This window comes from Alosa pseudoharengus, unplaced genomic scaffold (genome assembly GCF_046254945.1).
Source record: "Alosa pseudoharengus isolate Yale_2024_CS ecotype anadromous, Long Island Sound unplaced genomic scaffold, YU_APseudo_1.1 YU_APseudo_1.1_scf_1, whole genome shotgun sequence".
NCBI classification, from domain to species: domain Eukaryota; kingdom Metazoa; phylum Chordata; class Actinopteri; order Clupeiformes; family Clupeidae; genus Alosa; species Alosa pseudoharengus.
The window spans coordinates 26,253,220-26,268,892 of record NW_027468564.1 but is presented as its reverse complement, the minus strand read 5'-3'; the positions used below and the strand labels follow the sequence as shown (position 1 = coordinate 26,268,892).

The 15,673-nt window shown below is 43.5% G+C and overlaps 1 protein-coding gene across 2 annotated transcripts in view; it reads left to right on the top strand.

Annotated features, from left to right (window-relative positions):
• The first annotated feature begins 483 nt into the window (after positions 1-483).
• The window catches only part of epn3b (epsin 3b), a 47,847-nt gene continuing 32,657 nt past the window's right edge, over positions 484-15,673 (top strand). For both annotated transcript variants that reach the window (XM_076285537.1, XM_076285530.1), the window contains exon 1: positions 484-754. The gene's annotated coding sequence lies outside the window, so the exon portion shown is untranslated. The remainder of the gene's footprint in view (positions 755-15,673) is intronic.

Below are 15,673 nucleotides of genomic sequence, written 5' to 3'. Positions count from 1 at the left end.
GGCTGTGGAAATATGCAATATGCAGAGAGAGAATGATGAGAATTTTAACCAGAGGGAAACTAATCAATAGTCCACACACCGGGTGCTGCAGCGTTTTAGCTAAACTTACCACAGAACACTGCATGGCTACCTCGCAAATAACTCTACTCAAGTTAAGTTAACATTTTGTTCTTCAAGCCTATTCTTTTTTACAGCAGATTGATGAGTAATATTCTCATGGAAGCGGCAGATCTCAATGAACATACATGGCATTGTTTTAGGTTACATTTCCCCTCCCGCTGAATGCCCCATAGCATTCCGTGAGCTATGGCGCTTATCGCATTGCCACGGTACCTACCGGGTTAACGGCTGACTCGGCAGGCCTCGCGCATCCCCAACCGCCCCTCCCACACGCCCTCTCACTGCGCGCGTGTGTGTGTGAGTGCGTGCCTATGCGTGCCAACGTGAGTGCGAAGGCGTGCGCGGTTTGAGTTGCAGCCTCCCCGCTCTGTAATACCTATAATCCCCCTACGCCTCGATTGACAGCGACTACGACTTCACCCCATGCAATATAAAAATCGGCCAACGCCAACCTTCGTTCCCGATTCATCCATCGCGTTTTCGACAGCAGCGGAGGCTAGCTGGATTCCTCTTGTCCCGGGTGCCTAGCGTTTGGACACGAGCATCAGCAATAACGTTATCGCTATCGAGGAGGACGGCCGTGGTGATGAGCAGAGTCTTCGGGAACCGGAGCGGATGATGCGCGGCACAGGAGGTAGGCTACGTTAGGGCACTGGCTATGGTTGTGCTTGTGTCGTTAAATCGTGGTCAGACCTTCGGCTGGGGTGAACGCTGTAAGATGCCGACATCAGGACACAGTAGCTTTGGCTGTAGCCAACAAGAGTGTCGCATCCATGCTTTGACGCAATATTCCTGTTTGAGTCTTTGTTTCTTGTTATGACAGATTGAGTGAAAATCTATCCTAAACCCTTGAAATAACAAGATTCACAGCTCAGTTACTGGCAGAGCCTATGTTTAAACTACAGCATAGCTTAAATGTAAACATTGGTTAAAAGTATCTTGTCATGATGGTAACGCACTATACCATATTGCCGCCACAGAAAGTGCACAATATTTCTGTAGCGTAGCCTACTCGGCCGCTACGGCAACGTCCAACGTGATACATTCACATCCACATTGACGTTGCAAGGTGATGCTGCGCTAGCTTGCAGTGCCGTTATGCCATGTGTTCAGTTCTCTTTCTCTCTCTCACTCTCTCACACACTCTCTCACTCACTCACACACACACACACATTCACACTCTCACTCACTCTCTCTCACACACACACACAGACAGACAGACAGGCACAGAGACTGAATGGATTTCTCAGCATCTTGGGCTAATGGAAAGTTGGAAGAAAGTGTGAGTGTTAGAAGATATAGAGAGATAGAAGAGTTTAATTTAGTAAAACTGTGTAGCCTAAATTTCGTTTACATATCCTCATAGAAACACGATGTGTGAAAAAGGACCCAATTTCTGGCTTAATTTGCCAAGTGAAGACCGAAAGAGTAGGCCTTGACAATAGATAGGCCTGCTAACCAGTGAAAAGCCTAAGTAGCCACAAGGATGACAAGGGAAAATCATTATTTCATCACACTTTGTTCATATGACCACGACTTTACTAACTCATTAGGCCTGACATCTGCCTTTGAGTTGGTTCAGCACAGCCCCAATGTCAGTTCTACATCCATCTGTGGAACTCTGTTGAGCCTTCATAACAAACAATGTTCTAAGATTTGTTTAGTAGCTTGGGTACAGGGCCTACTTCTCTACTATTGTTTTGTCTACATACCAGTACATGATTGAGGTTTTTGGTAATTGGTCTTCGGCTGTGGCATTCCCCTTCGCTGACATAGTAAGCGGTCGTTAACAGAGGAGACACACGCGGTGGCAACAGTAGGCCAGTCCCGAGTGTGTGCTCCTCCCGTCCCAATGTGTGTGTGTGTTTTTTTTGGGCCAGACAGCGTGCACTCATTACTCATGTGCGAGGCCGATTCAATAAATTGTCCCGACTCGAGCGCTATTTCTGGAGCAGCAGCAGCAGCAGCCGAAAAACATCACACTTCCACTCGATGACAGAGTCCACTTTTCCTGCATGCAGTTGGGGGGCTGGAATGTAGGTGTACTAGACAGTTGCACCTCTATATCTCCCTCTTTCTGTCACACACACCACACCACACCAGCCAGATTGGGATGGGGGGGGGGGTTATTTGGAATGTGGGTAGACAGTGTTGCAGTCTCTCTCTCTCTCTCTCTCTCTCTCTCTCTCTCTCTCTCTCTCTCTCTCTGTCCGTCTGTCTTACACACACACACACACACACACAAAGATGGGAGGGGAGGGGGGGGGGGGGGATTGTAGAAACCACGTGTCCCAGATCAACCCTAAAAAGCAGGACACTCTCTAAAAACCAACTCTCTCAACCAACCTACAATATCCTCCCCAGTTTCAAACATTACATCAACAGGGGTGTTTTCAAGCTCGCCAGACGCTAGCCCAGGCCTGAAATAGAAAAAAAAAGACAAAAAACCCACTGCCAAACCCAATTCTAATCTGCCGGGCGGCCTCAGTGGCATGCCCGACAGTGGTAATGGCCCAGATATTTCCTCTGCCGCTGAGCAGAGTCAAGTATTGGGTTTGGCTGCGTGTGTTGCTGGGGCGGAGACACCAGCCAGCAGGCAGGGGAGGAAGGCCCACAGTGAGCTGCCTGGGGCCTCAGTGTTGGGCACGGGCACGCTGATACATGTCCTCTCCCTCTCCTGTCACGCACACTAACAGTCAGTAAACTTCAGTAATGTTCAGTAACGTTCGATAACATTCAGTAATATTCTGCGTTCAGTAACTTGTAATAACGTTCAGTAACTTTCAGTGAAGTTCACTGTTCCCTTTCAGACCCCACGTCCATTGGAATGGACATGACATATTTTTGGGTCTAGACCAATGAAAATCTGTGATTTCACCATTTTAATTATGCTTTGTAACTGATTGGATCCTGATGACCCAATCAGAATGCAGTTAGGGCCTCTAACTTGATCTGAGAGCACTTCAGACATCAGACAAGACAAGCATGGCTCTGAAGCTAGATAGGAATAGGAGTAAACACATTTTTCCCCTCATAAATATGAATTTATGTTTATGATAGCCTAACCAATTTGCACTCAGTATAATTCTAACCATTGCAGGTGATGATATTTGAAGTTAGTTTGAATATATTTCATAACAGTGTAGTACAGGATTTTTTCAAAGTTTAATGTCCATCCCAATGGACATCAGGTGTTGGGAGATGTTAGCCAACACTCATTTAGGCACTCACCAGGCAATGTTCTGACATATCCTCAAGACCCAAGCTATAATTTTGAATGCATTTTTTATTTATTTCAGCTATTTTGGATGAATGTGTATTCATTTTACTAAAATGTGTCGTCATTTTTACTAAATCGTGCTCTCATTTTATTAGATTGTGCACTGAATTCAGTCAAATGTGTGCTCGGTTTACTAAATAGTGTGTCCATTTTGCTAAATGGTGGGCTCATTTAGTCAAATTGTGCTATTTTTTGTAAAATGAGTGCACATTTTAGTACAATGAGTGCACTATTTACTAAAAAGAGTGATTTAGTAGACGAGCACACTATGTAGTAAAACGAGTGCACAATTTAGGGTGCGTTCGTAAATTCAATCTGACACAGAAAATAAAATAGCTCTCTGAAGTTCAAAAAACTAGTTTATTACATTTTACATTTTAATATATTGTGTGCACGTTTTAGTAAATTGTGCGTATGTTTACTAAATGTTGTAAAACGAGTGCACTATTTAGTATAACAAGCGCATGATTTAGCAATATGTTGTGCACACAATTTAGTAAAATGAGCATACGTTTTCTGGATATATACCAAAAATATCTTGCAATGACTGCTCTAGGGTTCCGTACTAACCATATTACAATCTATTCTTGTTAGTATAACAGTACCCAGAGTACGCTCTGGATGCTCTGAGAGTGTGACACTTTGAATAAACAAACGATAATTCCACCCACGGTCCAAATTTACGAACAGTTAAAAGTTTTAGAGTTGGCTCAGAGCGCTTGGAGTGGCAATTTACAAACGCACTCTTAGTAAAATAAGTGCATAATTCAGTAAAACAAGCGTATATTATCTTGATATACAAAAACCATCTTACAATGACATCTCCTGGGGGGTGTCATTGCAAGATTTTCTATGTATTGAGAAAACATACACTCGTTTTACTAAATCATGTGCTCGCTTTACTAAATTGTGTGCTCGTTATACTAGATTGTGCACACATTTTTGTGTATTGTGCGCTTGTTTAACTACAGTACATAGTGTATTAATTTTACTAAATCGTGCTCTCGTTTTATTAAAAAGTACACTTATTTTACTTAATTGTGTGCTCTTTTTACAAAAATTAAAATGAGAATGTGATGAAATAAAATGAGTGCAATTTAGCAAATGAGCCCACAATGTAGTAAAATAAACACATTGTTTAGTAAAACAAGCACACAATTTACAAAATTGAGCGCACAATTTAGTAAAATGAGCACATACACTTTAGTAAAGCACACTGTGTGGACGCAATCTGGCACATTAGTTAATGTGCATGTTTTGACCTGCTCATAGACAATAATAGATAATAGATAAAAAACATTTAGACACATGCAAACATCCAGTTCCAAATGTTTAAGTCATAAGATTATTACTTTCAATACTATATGTAAAAACATAGTGTTTTTTCCCTAAGTCCTCATGTCATTTTACACCTATTTAGTCGAGGCGTCCATTGTAATGGACATTAAAAAACAGTAATAAAGACATGATTTATCAAATAATTATTTTTCCCCTTTATTTCTACATTGGAAAGGAGTAAAAATCAGCTGAATAAATTTTTTTATGCTTAACAGAAAAAAATCAGGTCTGAAGGGGTTAAGTAAACTTAATGTGCAGTGATGTTCAGTAATGTTTAGTGTTTAGCTGAATCTTGTATCCCTATTTCTTGTGAATGATACATAGTTTGCAATAGCATGTAAACTGGGAATATTCTGTGTTCTGATAATAGCCAGACTGATGCTTTTAAAATCAGATTGTTGCTGCACATGTACTGTAACCACACTAAGGAATCCCACACTGCACAGGACAGTGGAGTTGGCGCAGCCCATAATAATCTGCCCTCTCAGTCGGTCAGTGAGTCGCGTGGCCGTGTCCAGACCCACAGTGAGGGCGTCTGTCTGGGCTCCAGCAGCTCCAGTGCCACCGTGGAGCCGTCAGCTGGGAGGGCAGCCAGCTGCACCACTTGAGCCTCCACTGCTTCAGCAGTCTGGGGCTCAATGGGGCCCATTCTCTCTTTCTCTCTCTCTCTCTCTCTCTCTCTCTCTCTCTCTCTCTCTCTCTCTCTCTCTTTCTCTCTCTCTCTGTCTCTCTATTCTATCTCCTTGGATCTGTCCCTCACCCACACTCTCTTTCAGTCTCATTCTCTCCCTCTCTTATTTCACTTGGAGGTTTAAATGGGCCCTTAGAAATCTCTCATTGTGTGCATCTTTCTCTCTCTCTCTCTCTCTCTCTCTCTCTCTCTTTCTCTCTCTCTGTCTATCTCTATCTCCCTATATCTCTCCCTCATACACTCTCTCTTTCAGTTTTACTCTCTCCCTCTCCTATGCCAGTTTGAGGTTTAAATGTTTTATGGGTTTTAGTGGTGTAATGGTGTGAGAAGGTTAGACAGATGAAGGAGTGTTACACCGTTCTCTCTCTCTCTCTCTCTTTCTCTTTCTCTTCCTCTTCTGCATATACTAAGATCTATCCCCAGTGACCTCTGTCTATCTTTCTCTTACTCACACACACACAAGTACACACACACTCACACACACACACACACACACAAGTACACACACACACACACACACTCACACACACACACACACACACTCTCTCTCTCACACACACACACACACACACATATACTCTCTTTCTGCTGATTCTGAACTCACAGCTCTCCTCATAAGGGCCTCTCTACATTCAGATGTTTACTGCAAACACTTCAAAGTGTTGTTCATGCCAGATATCTCTGACTCTCTCTCTCTTTCTCTCTCTCTCTCTCTCTGTTTCGTACTTCCAGTTCCATAGAGCTGTCGATTCTGAAGCATAAACTAACCCCTCTTTAGACTTGGTTTGAAAATGCATCCCAGGCAATCAACACACACACACACACGCACACACATCACCATTTCCCCTGTGTCCAAGGTGGACAGCTAGCATCATTGCTGAGCACTGTGTTCAGATTTGTTGTTACTGCCCACATGCATCAGAACGCATTAGCTTTTACACAGCAAAAGATAGGTGATCAAAGATGGGTGGCCAGCCACCTTGGTAAGTGTTTTTGAGTGATCACAAATCATCATAGTGGTTGTTTACATATAGTGCTGGCCACTTTTGATCCGATCGCCCAAGACACATTTTGAACCAGATTTTAACAGGGTCAGTGACAGCCCTTGTACAGAGTGTCTGTAGTCTCCCTCTGCCATCCAGTGTGGTCCCAGTCCCGCTCCTAGAGAGGTCTTGAGGAGACGTGGTGTGGTCTCAGTCCCGCTCCTAGAGAGGTCTTGAGGAGGCTCGGGCGTGGTGTGGTCCTAAGACGGCTCTATTACAATCCCCTCTTGACACTAGCAGAGGTGTACACACAAGGGTAATGAATTTTCTGTAAGACATTATAATTAACAAAAATGTGTGTGTGTTTGTGTGTGTGTTTGTGTGTGTGTGCGCTGTGTCTACCTCTGCCATCTGGCTTTGTCTCATTTAGAGTCTCACAGAGTTCCTGTTTGATGCATCATATTTGTTATTTGATTTGCAAACCTGCCAGTGCAAGTCCGTGTCACTTTCCAGATTGCAGATATTCACAGCTAGGCCCATAGGTAGGGGATTTCTCTCAGCGGCCAATCAACAACCAAGCCTATTTACCGTCAAACACAGAATCACCAACAAAGCAACCTTTGTGGGCCAAAAAAGCCTCACCAGCAGAATAGCCTTTGAGCATTTCACTGGGGTTATCAAGAAGGCACCATCCTGGTGTTTAATTGAATCAGGCCCATGACACATGTGCTTAATATCGGTCACCTCTCCCTTTCCCTTACAGCTTTTCTCGGTTGCTTTGTTGCATTTCTCAGATCAGAATTGAAATTCTTTTCATCTTTTGTGCACGTCATTAAAGCAGTTTTCCCCCTATCTTGAACAAATAACAGTACGTCCATGCAACTGATTTTGTACAAATGTCTGTTGTTTTTTTTCAGTTTTCAGTTGCTAATGTCATGTTGGTCAAAATGCACTATACTGCTTCCCTGCTGAATAGTCCTACACCAGGGGTCAAACATCTGGGGACCAGATCAGGCCCGCCAGCAGGTTTCATACGGCCCCCAAGAAGTTTTGGGTGGGAAGGGGAAATTAGAAAGAAAAGATATTCACATCCACAATTTGTAATAAGCAATTTCTGTGATAAAGCGATTGAACGTAGCACTACAAATCAACCTCAGGAAGGAAGAGGCCAAAAAACTGAGATGGAAATTGGGTGTTTCAAGAGAGAAAGAGCAGGATATGACGAGTAAATGATTTGTACTTGTTTGCTCATGAGTGGGTGTAGTAAAGGAGTATGTCATCAAACAACACTCTGATACCAATGCAGAGAAATGAACATGACCACAACAATGACGGCCCCTGTGAGGTATCATTCCAACAAATCGGCCCACTTCCTGTATGAGTTTGACACTCCTGTCCTACAGCATAAAACACACTGGCCTTATTTAATCGATTGTCGAAATGTGTTGAACTAGCTAGTGTCATAGTGTGTTATATAAATATATGTGACCTGACAGACAGGAACGTCAGGATGTATAGAAAGATGTACAGTGGTGCACAGCTCTGACCAAGGGGTGTTTTACTGTCTTCATTGGCCCAATGCTGTAAAAGCTATTGTTTTCTTTATACTGTCACAATGGCTGTCAACAAAAACCTTTGAAACACATCAATTGTCTTGCAATGAACCCTTTGTAGTACTCCTTTGTAGTTTTGGAATTGAAAATAGTGCTGCCTTTTGCATTGTTCATAAGAAAATACTTATACCGTAAGTCATATTGACAACAAGACAAAACAGTTTGACTATCTTGACATAAACAATGGCATTAGGACTAACCGTTGTGCAAATGTTAATGATGATTCAATATGATGATTGATGGTTTTTCATTTAGCAGACGTTTCCATCCAAAGCGACTTTACATTATATTACAAGGGCCATTGTCCCCAGAGTATCTCGTGGTTAAGTGCCTTGCTCAAGGGCACAACGGTGGAAGTCAGGAATCGAACCCACAACTTTTTCAGGCTACAACATGCTAGCCCAGCTCTTTAACCACTACACTACCACCGCCCACTTGTTCCATTCCATTCAATTCCCTGCCAGAGCCTCCATTCCTGGAGACATGGTTTCAACAACAACAAAAACAACAACTTGCATTTATATAGCGCTTTATCATGGCACATTAACCATCACCAATGTGTAGCACCCACTCCATTCATGTCACATCTCTGTGTGGCTGTGTGGTTGAACTTGCCCATCCACAGGCAAACGCGGCCAGCGCTAGTTGGCTAGGCTGCGGCTACGGTGGCCTTCTTTGCTCTGACTCAAGCACATTTCTTTTTGTCAGTCACTTACTGCCAGTGTAACTCCTGTGGTCTGGAGCTGGGCTTCTCAAATGCAGCGTTTCTCTGCTGGCTTTCCCCCGTTTCCTGGCTCTCACCTGAAGAGAAACCTGTCAGTGTTACTCCTGATGAGCCAAACACAGCGTGTGTCTGCTAATCAGGGACACTTTCTGACTCGGAGCAGACCTACTGAGAAAGGGAAGATGCTGTTCAGTGCTGAACTGAGAACTGCTAGATCCTAGGCAATAACCTAATTATGTCCACTCAGTATTCCCACAATCTGTGTGTTGGATGCTGACAGATTTTTGCAGATTTGTGGGTGACCGATGTGCATCACGTCACATGCTGCTTGCAAACCTTGTCACTCTCAATGTGACGTTTTGAGTCTCTCTGAAGTGTATGATTCCATGACACAGAATCACAGGCAGTCATTCCGGAAGAGTTGTGGTCATCAAGCTAGCCCATAACTATTTCCGGCCTTCCATAAGGCGGTCTAACCACAGCGGCGGTATAATGTGATGCAAGACACTGAAACAGCGATTGCTGCGCTGAACGCGCACACGCCCTGTTCTCACTGGAGACCAGCGCTCTTCATCGCCTAATTCCCCATCCTCTTCCTCCTCCTCCGTCCTGCTTTCCCCCCGTAGCGCAGTCTCTCCCCCTACTTCCCATGGCCATAAATCACTGTCACGCCCAGCTAAGCGCCCAGGTCTCCCCACAGACGCACAGCACAGCACAGCACAGCACAGCACAGGGCTTTCCTGTGTGAGGGAACTCAAAAGGCAACAGCCTCCTTATGCCTCTCTCACCACATGGGCGTATATATATATATTTACATTTATATTTGCATTAACATAATGCATGTGGTCGATTATAGCGCATTCTAGTAGAGAGATAGAGAGTTGGTGAAGGGCAGTCAGATGAAGGGGTTTGCAAAATGACATATCACAGTGTCCCAGTTTCCACTTCTGGGGCCTCCTTGCTTGCTAGCAGAGGGATGAGATGCAACAGTTCTAACACACGCATGCATTTCCTATTGGTTAGTAGCAATGAATGGATAGATGACATTGACTATGCTTCCTCCAGCTGAATCTATTTTGCTAAGTCTAAGTTAGTAGCACTGAATGAATGGATGATGTCAATTATTTTTATAATTGTGTTTACGGTATTTGGACGTTCTTCTTCAAAGCCACTTACAGTATATGAGTTATATTGTTATAATTGACATCCGGATAATAATTACGGGTCTTCCCGGATAGAACTTTCGCTTGAGCCATCATTCCTCTCATCGTGTTCCGTTTGAGTCAGGTTAGTAGTTTTTAAAGCCAGCTCATCTCAGCTGGAGAGTGTCCATATGTTGTCTGGGCTGAGTTTATGTAACGAGTTATCCGTGCAGATGATAAGCTGTGGAGGTCCTCTCGCTGAAAGGACGGAATGTCCCGCTGTGCTTACGGCTCTATTGCGTTCAGGAGGTCGGTTTAATCACAACAGGCACGCAAGTCATTTCGGGGCAGAATGGGTTTGATCAGCCATGAGGTTATTTATTTATTTGCGTATTTATTTAAAATTGAGGGCTGGTCCTTTTTGGCTTACAGACCGACGGTGGGGTTGATTTGTCAGATGTTCTGTTACGAGACTCCAGATGAGGCCCACATCTGTCTCGTCCTTTCTCCCTCTCTCACTCCTCTCTCCCTCTCCCTCATTCTCTCTCCCTCTCCCTCGTTCTCTCTCCCTCTTCCTCTCCCTCTCCTCTCTCTCATCCTTTCTCTCTCGTTCTCCCTCTGTCTCCCTTTCTTTCTCTCTCACTCCCCTGTCTGGTTCTCCTCACTGTATCTCTCTTCCCTGTCTCTTCACCCCCCTCTCTCACTCTCTCTCTCCCATTTCTCTCTATCCCTCTAGTTTCACTCGTTTTGCTGCTCTTAGACTCTTACCTGCCTCTTCTTCCTCCTCTCTCTCTCTGCTCATAGACTCCATCTTCTCACTGTATCTCTCTTCCATGTCTCTTCATCCCCCTCTCTCACTCCCTCTCTCCCATTTCTCTCTATCCCTCTAGTTTCACTCTTAGACTTTTCCCTCTCTTCTTCCTCATCTCTCTCTCTGCTCATAGACTCCATCTGAGTGTTCCTCTCCCTCTTCATCTTCCACCTCTCTCAGCCCTCTCTCACTGCACTGGACCTACAATACAACAAAATATAAAGCATAAACAATTGACATGGAGCGGTTAAAGTAAAAACAATATGTAGGAAGTAAATAAATAAATACAAATAAATACATAAATACATTTTATTTCAACTGTTTATTCAGTGGAATTTGAGTGAGCCATAATCATCACGAACATACCGGTACATACATAAATGGACACACAAATACCTAAATACATACAGCTCAGTGTTTCCCACAGAATTGAATTATATTTGTGGTGGTAGGTTTGCAGAATTAACTTAAATGCAACAGTTTTTAACAAATTAGCGCAGTGTGGTTATGACGCTAACCAGATTGTGGTAACAAATTAGCGCAGTGTGGTTATGACGCTAACCAGATTGTGGTAGGTTTGCAGAATTAACTTAAATGCAACAGTTTTTAACAATTAGCGCAGTGTGGTTATGACGCTAACCAGATTTAAGCACAATTTAGTACAACCTGGAAAATCATTGTGTGGTGGTCAATGTTGATATTGTGGTGGGCCGCCACAAATAAGTCAATGTATGGGAAACACTTAATCACTTTAATCACTTTTCCCTTAGTGGCAGCTCCTTACATTATGGCATTCTGTAGCATATCATGCTCCTGTTTTCATTAGCTCCCTCTCTTTCCCTCTTCTCTCTTCGTCCTCTCTCCCTCTCTATCCCTTCTTCTCTCTCCCTCTCTTTCCCTCTTCTCTCTTCGTCCTCTCTCCCTCTCTCTCCCTCTCCCTCTCTATCCCTCTCTATCCCTTCCTCTCTCTCCCTCTCTATCCCTCTTCTCTCTTCGTCCTCTCTCCCTCTCTATCCCTTCTTCTCTCTCCCTCTCTTTCCCTCTTCTCTCTTCGTCCTCTCTCCCTCTCTATCCCTTCCTCTCTCTCCCTCTCTTTCCCTCTTCTCTCTTCGTCCTCTCCCTCTCTCTCCCTCTCCCTCTCTATCCCTCTCTATCCCTTCCTCTCTCTCCCTCTCTATCCCTCTTCTCTCTTCGTCCTCTCTCCCTCTCTATCCCTTCCTCTCTCTCTCTCCCTCTCTATCCCTTCTCTCTCTCTCCCTCTCTATCCCTTCTTCTCTCTCCCTCTCTATCCCTTCCTCTCTCTCTCTCCCTCTCTATCCCTTCTCTCTCTCTCCCTCTCTATCCCTTCCTCTCTCTCCCTCTCTATCCCTTCCTCTCTCTCCCTCTCTATCCCTTCCTCTCTCTCCCTCTCTATCCCTTCTTCTCTCTCCCTCTCCCTTCCTTTCCCTTTCTCCCTCTGCCTCCTCGTCCCAGTTCTGTGTCTTAATCAATGTCCAGTGCAGCCGGTCCTCCTCCTCTCCGCCCCTGTGTCACCACTGTCCCGATCGATGGCGCTAGAAAACATCGGCAGCCTGGTGTGCTCAGTCAAAAGTAGGGGTCGTAAAAAAACTATTACCTGACAGTAAGAATATTGACCGATTCTTATGTTCCTAAACTTTTTTTGGGATCAGTCTAGCATCTATCTATCTATCTATCTATCTATCTATCTATCTATCTATCTATATATCTATCTATCTATCTAACTATCTATCTAACTATTTATGTAATATACTGTATATATCTGTATGTCTGTCTGTTTGTCAATATATCTATCTGTCTATCTATCATCTCTCTTCTCATCTATCTATTACTGCAAATGGTTGTATGGATCAAAAGTGTAATGGGTTCCTCCTCAGCCAATCCTCCGTCTTTGTTTTTGCACACACACAGGCAGACACACTGACACAACTCACCACCTTGATGGAGGTAATAACTCCCGAGTGAACAAATAACATCTTGAACAAATGACGCTCTCCGTCTCTGTCTTGTGTTTATTTTTCTCTTTCGCTGCAGTGCTTTATTTTATTCTCTGGATCTTTCCTTCAGCCTCTCTCTATCTTTCTCTCTCTCTCTCTATCTCCCTCTCTGTCATCTCCACTCTATGTCTCTTCTCACACCAGTTTACAGTTTTTCTCAGTCGCTTTGGTGCTTTTCTCACATCACTATTAACATTTGCACAGCAGTTAGTGCATTTCTCAAAACAATTAGTGCAAACTGCAAAACCTAGTGGATAACCTGCAAAAGCACGTCACTTGCTCAAAATGGATAGTCCATTCCTCAAAAGCAAGTCTTTATGTCAATGAATCTGCCAGTGTCATCAAAATGAGAAGTCTTGACACCATCGTTTGTGAACAAGATAGTCAAATGGCTTTGTCATGTTTTCATTACTACAGTTTATGCTCTCAGTGTTTTCCCATGCAAAAAAAGGTCAGAACTCAGTGACACTACCTGAACATGCTCAAGACAGCACTATACAGTACTTGTACAGCCATTTGAAAACTACAGTAAAGTTACACATTGCTGTAGTTAGGGGAGTACTGTAAGTCAGTACAAGACACTACGTAAATATGTACATTTCACATTTTTACTATATGCTCTTTGCAATTCTACAGCATTGTGACAGAATTTGATAACTAGTTCACCAATTTTGTATGTAATGACTCAAGCAATGAAATGAAGACTATTAGTTTTATTGGGAACGACTATTCAGCATCCATAAGTATAGTTCATTTTGACTGACATGACAAAGCAACTGATACATGTTCAAAAGCATTTGCAATTTGTTCAAAGGAAGGAGAAATTGCTACTATGATGTGCACAAATGACTAAATGTTGTGGAGGTTGAACTAATAGTTATGAGAATTTTCATTCTGATCTGAGAAAAGCACCAAAGCGACTGAGAAAAACTGTATTAGTTCTCGAGATGGTTGAGTGCTGACTTGCTACAGGGAGATGTATGTAAACATTTTTCTAAAGATTTTTTGTCCCCCTTCATTGATGAAGAGCTCTCTCTTGAATTGACTCATACCTCTGTCTGCTCAAACAGAAGAAAAAAATATATAAATATTTTTAATTTCTCAGTGTTGATTTCCCTGCTGTTGGTGTCTGGTAAACGTCTATAGATCATATTGATCTTGAATGCTCTGTAGTTCTCTTGAAGCTGAAGGGGAGAGATAGGCCTCAGTGGGCTGTGTGCTGAGTTCCTGTGGGTTTGAAGGCTTTGACATTGAAAGCTGAAAGTGCTGATTTATCTCTTCTTTTTCTCCCCCCCCCCTCTCTCTCTCTCTCTCTCTGTCTGTCTGTGTCTGTTTTTCTATCTCTAACACTCACAGACATTTACACACACACACACATTTGTGTGTGTGTGTGTGCGTATACAGTATGTGTGTAAGTATGTGTGCGTATGTGTGTGTGTGTGTGTGTGTGTGTATATGTGTGTAAGTATGTGTGTGCGTGTGTGTGTGTGTAAGTATGTGTGTGTGTGTGTGTGTGTGTGTGTGTGTGTGTGTGTGTTCTAAGACAGCCCTGTTACATTGCCAGGGTTCTCCTCTGTTGACACCAGCTAGAGGTGTACACACAAGGGCAATGGAGTTCCCCTCACTGCATTCTAATTAACCACAGAGCGTCTGTGTGCCAGAAAAAGACAGACAAGGGAGGGTGATTTTGTAGAAATGGAGGAGTGCAAGAGAAAAAAACAGAGAGAGAGGAGGAAAAAGAGAACAAGAGTGAGAATAGAAGTCTCTCATCAAAGACTATAAGAGAGCGAAAGAGAGAGAGAGCGAGGGATTGCGTGACAGAAGGAGGGAAATGAGGGAGAGAGAATGAGACAGAAAGAGAGGTGGAGTGATTGTGTGAGCACGGTGGAGGATGTGGGGTCGATGGAGGAGAGAATGAGACAGAGAGAGAGAAAGAGAGAGAGAGAGATAGAGTGAGTATTGTGGAGGTGGAGAGAATGAGACACAGAGAGAGAGAAAGAGAGAGAGAGATAGAGTGAGTTTGGTGGAGGTGGAGAGAATGAGACACAGAAAGAGAGAGAGAGATAGAGTGAATTTGGTGGAGGTGGAGGAGGAGGGAATGAGACAGAAAGAGAGAGAGAGAGAGAGATAGAGTGAGTTTGGTGGAGGTGGAGAGAATGAGACACAGAAAGAGAGAGAGAGATAGAGTGAATTTGGTGGAGGTGGAGGAGGAGGGAATGAGACAGAAAGAGAGAGAGAGAGAGATAGAGTGAGTTTGGTGGAGGTGGAGAGAATGAGACACAGAAAGAGAGAGAGAGATAGAGTGAATTTGGTGGAGGTGGAGGAGGAGGGAATGAGACAGAAAGAGAGAGAGAGAGAGAGATAGAGTGAGTTTGGTGGAGGAGGAGGGAATGAGACACAGAGAGAGAGATAATGTGAGTGGAGGTGTAGGGTTTGATGAAGGAGAGATGCGTGGCCATGCATATTAATGACAAGATGGCCGCCATGCCTCTGTGGGCAGCGTTAGTGATTGACAGCTGATCTCACCGTGAGCCTTGTCCACCTACACACACGGTGACTCATACACACACACACACACACACAAACACACCCACCCACACACACACACACACACACACACACACACACACACAAGCCACAATATTAGTCCACTACATCTGCATGTCACTACAGAGACGAATGACGCCATCTTGACAATATGATGACAATGTACGTTACTAATCTGTGCACTTATTCATAAGGTTTCTTTTCACAAAAGGGGGTTTTCACTAGGTAATAGTTAATTTAGTAATACCGGTAGTCTCATCACATCAAGCTTAGATTTAACACACATTCTATAAGACAGTGTACTAGGACTGGTAAATAAGCTTGCTCCTAACATAGTGATTACATTGTAGTAGTGGTAGTAGTAGTAGTAGTAGCAGTAGTAGTAGTAGTGGTAGATGTACTGTAGTAG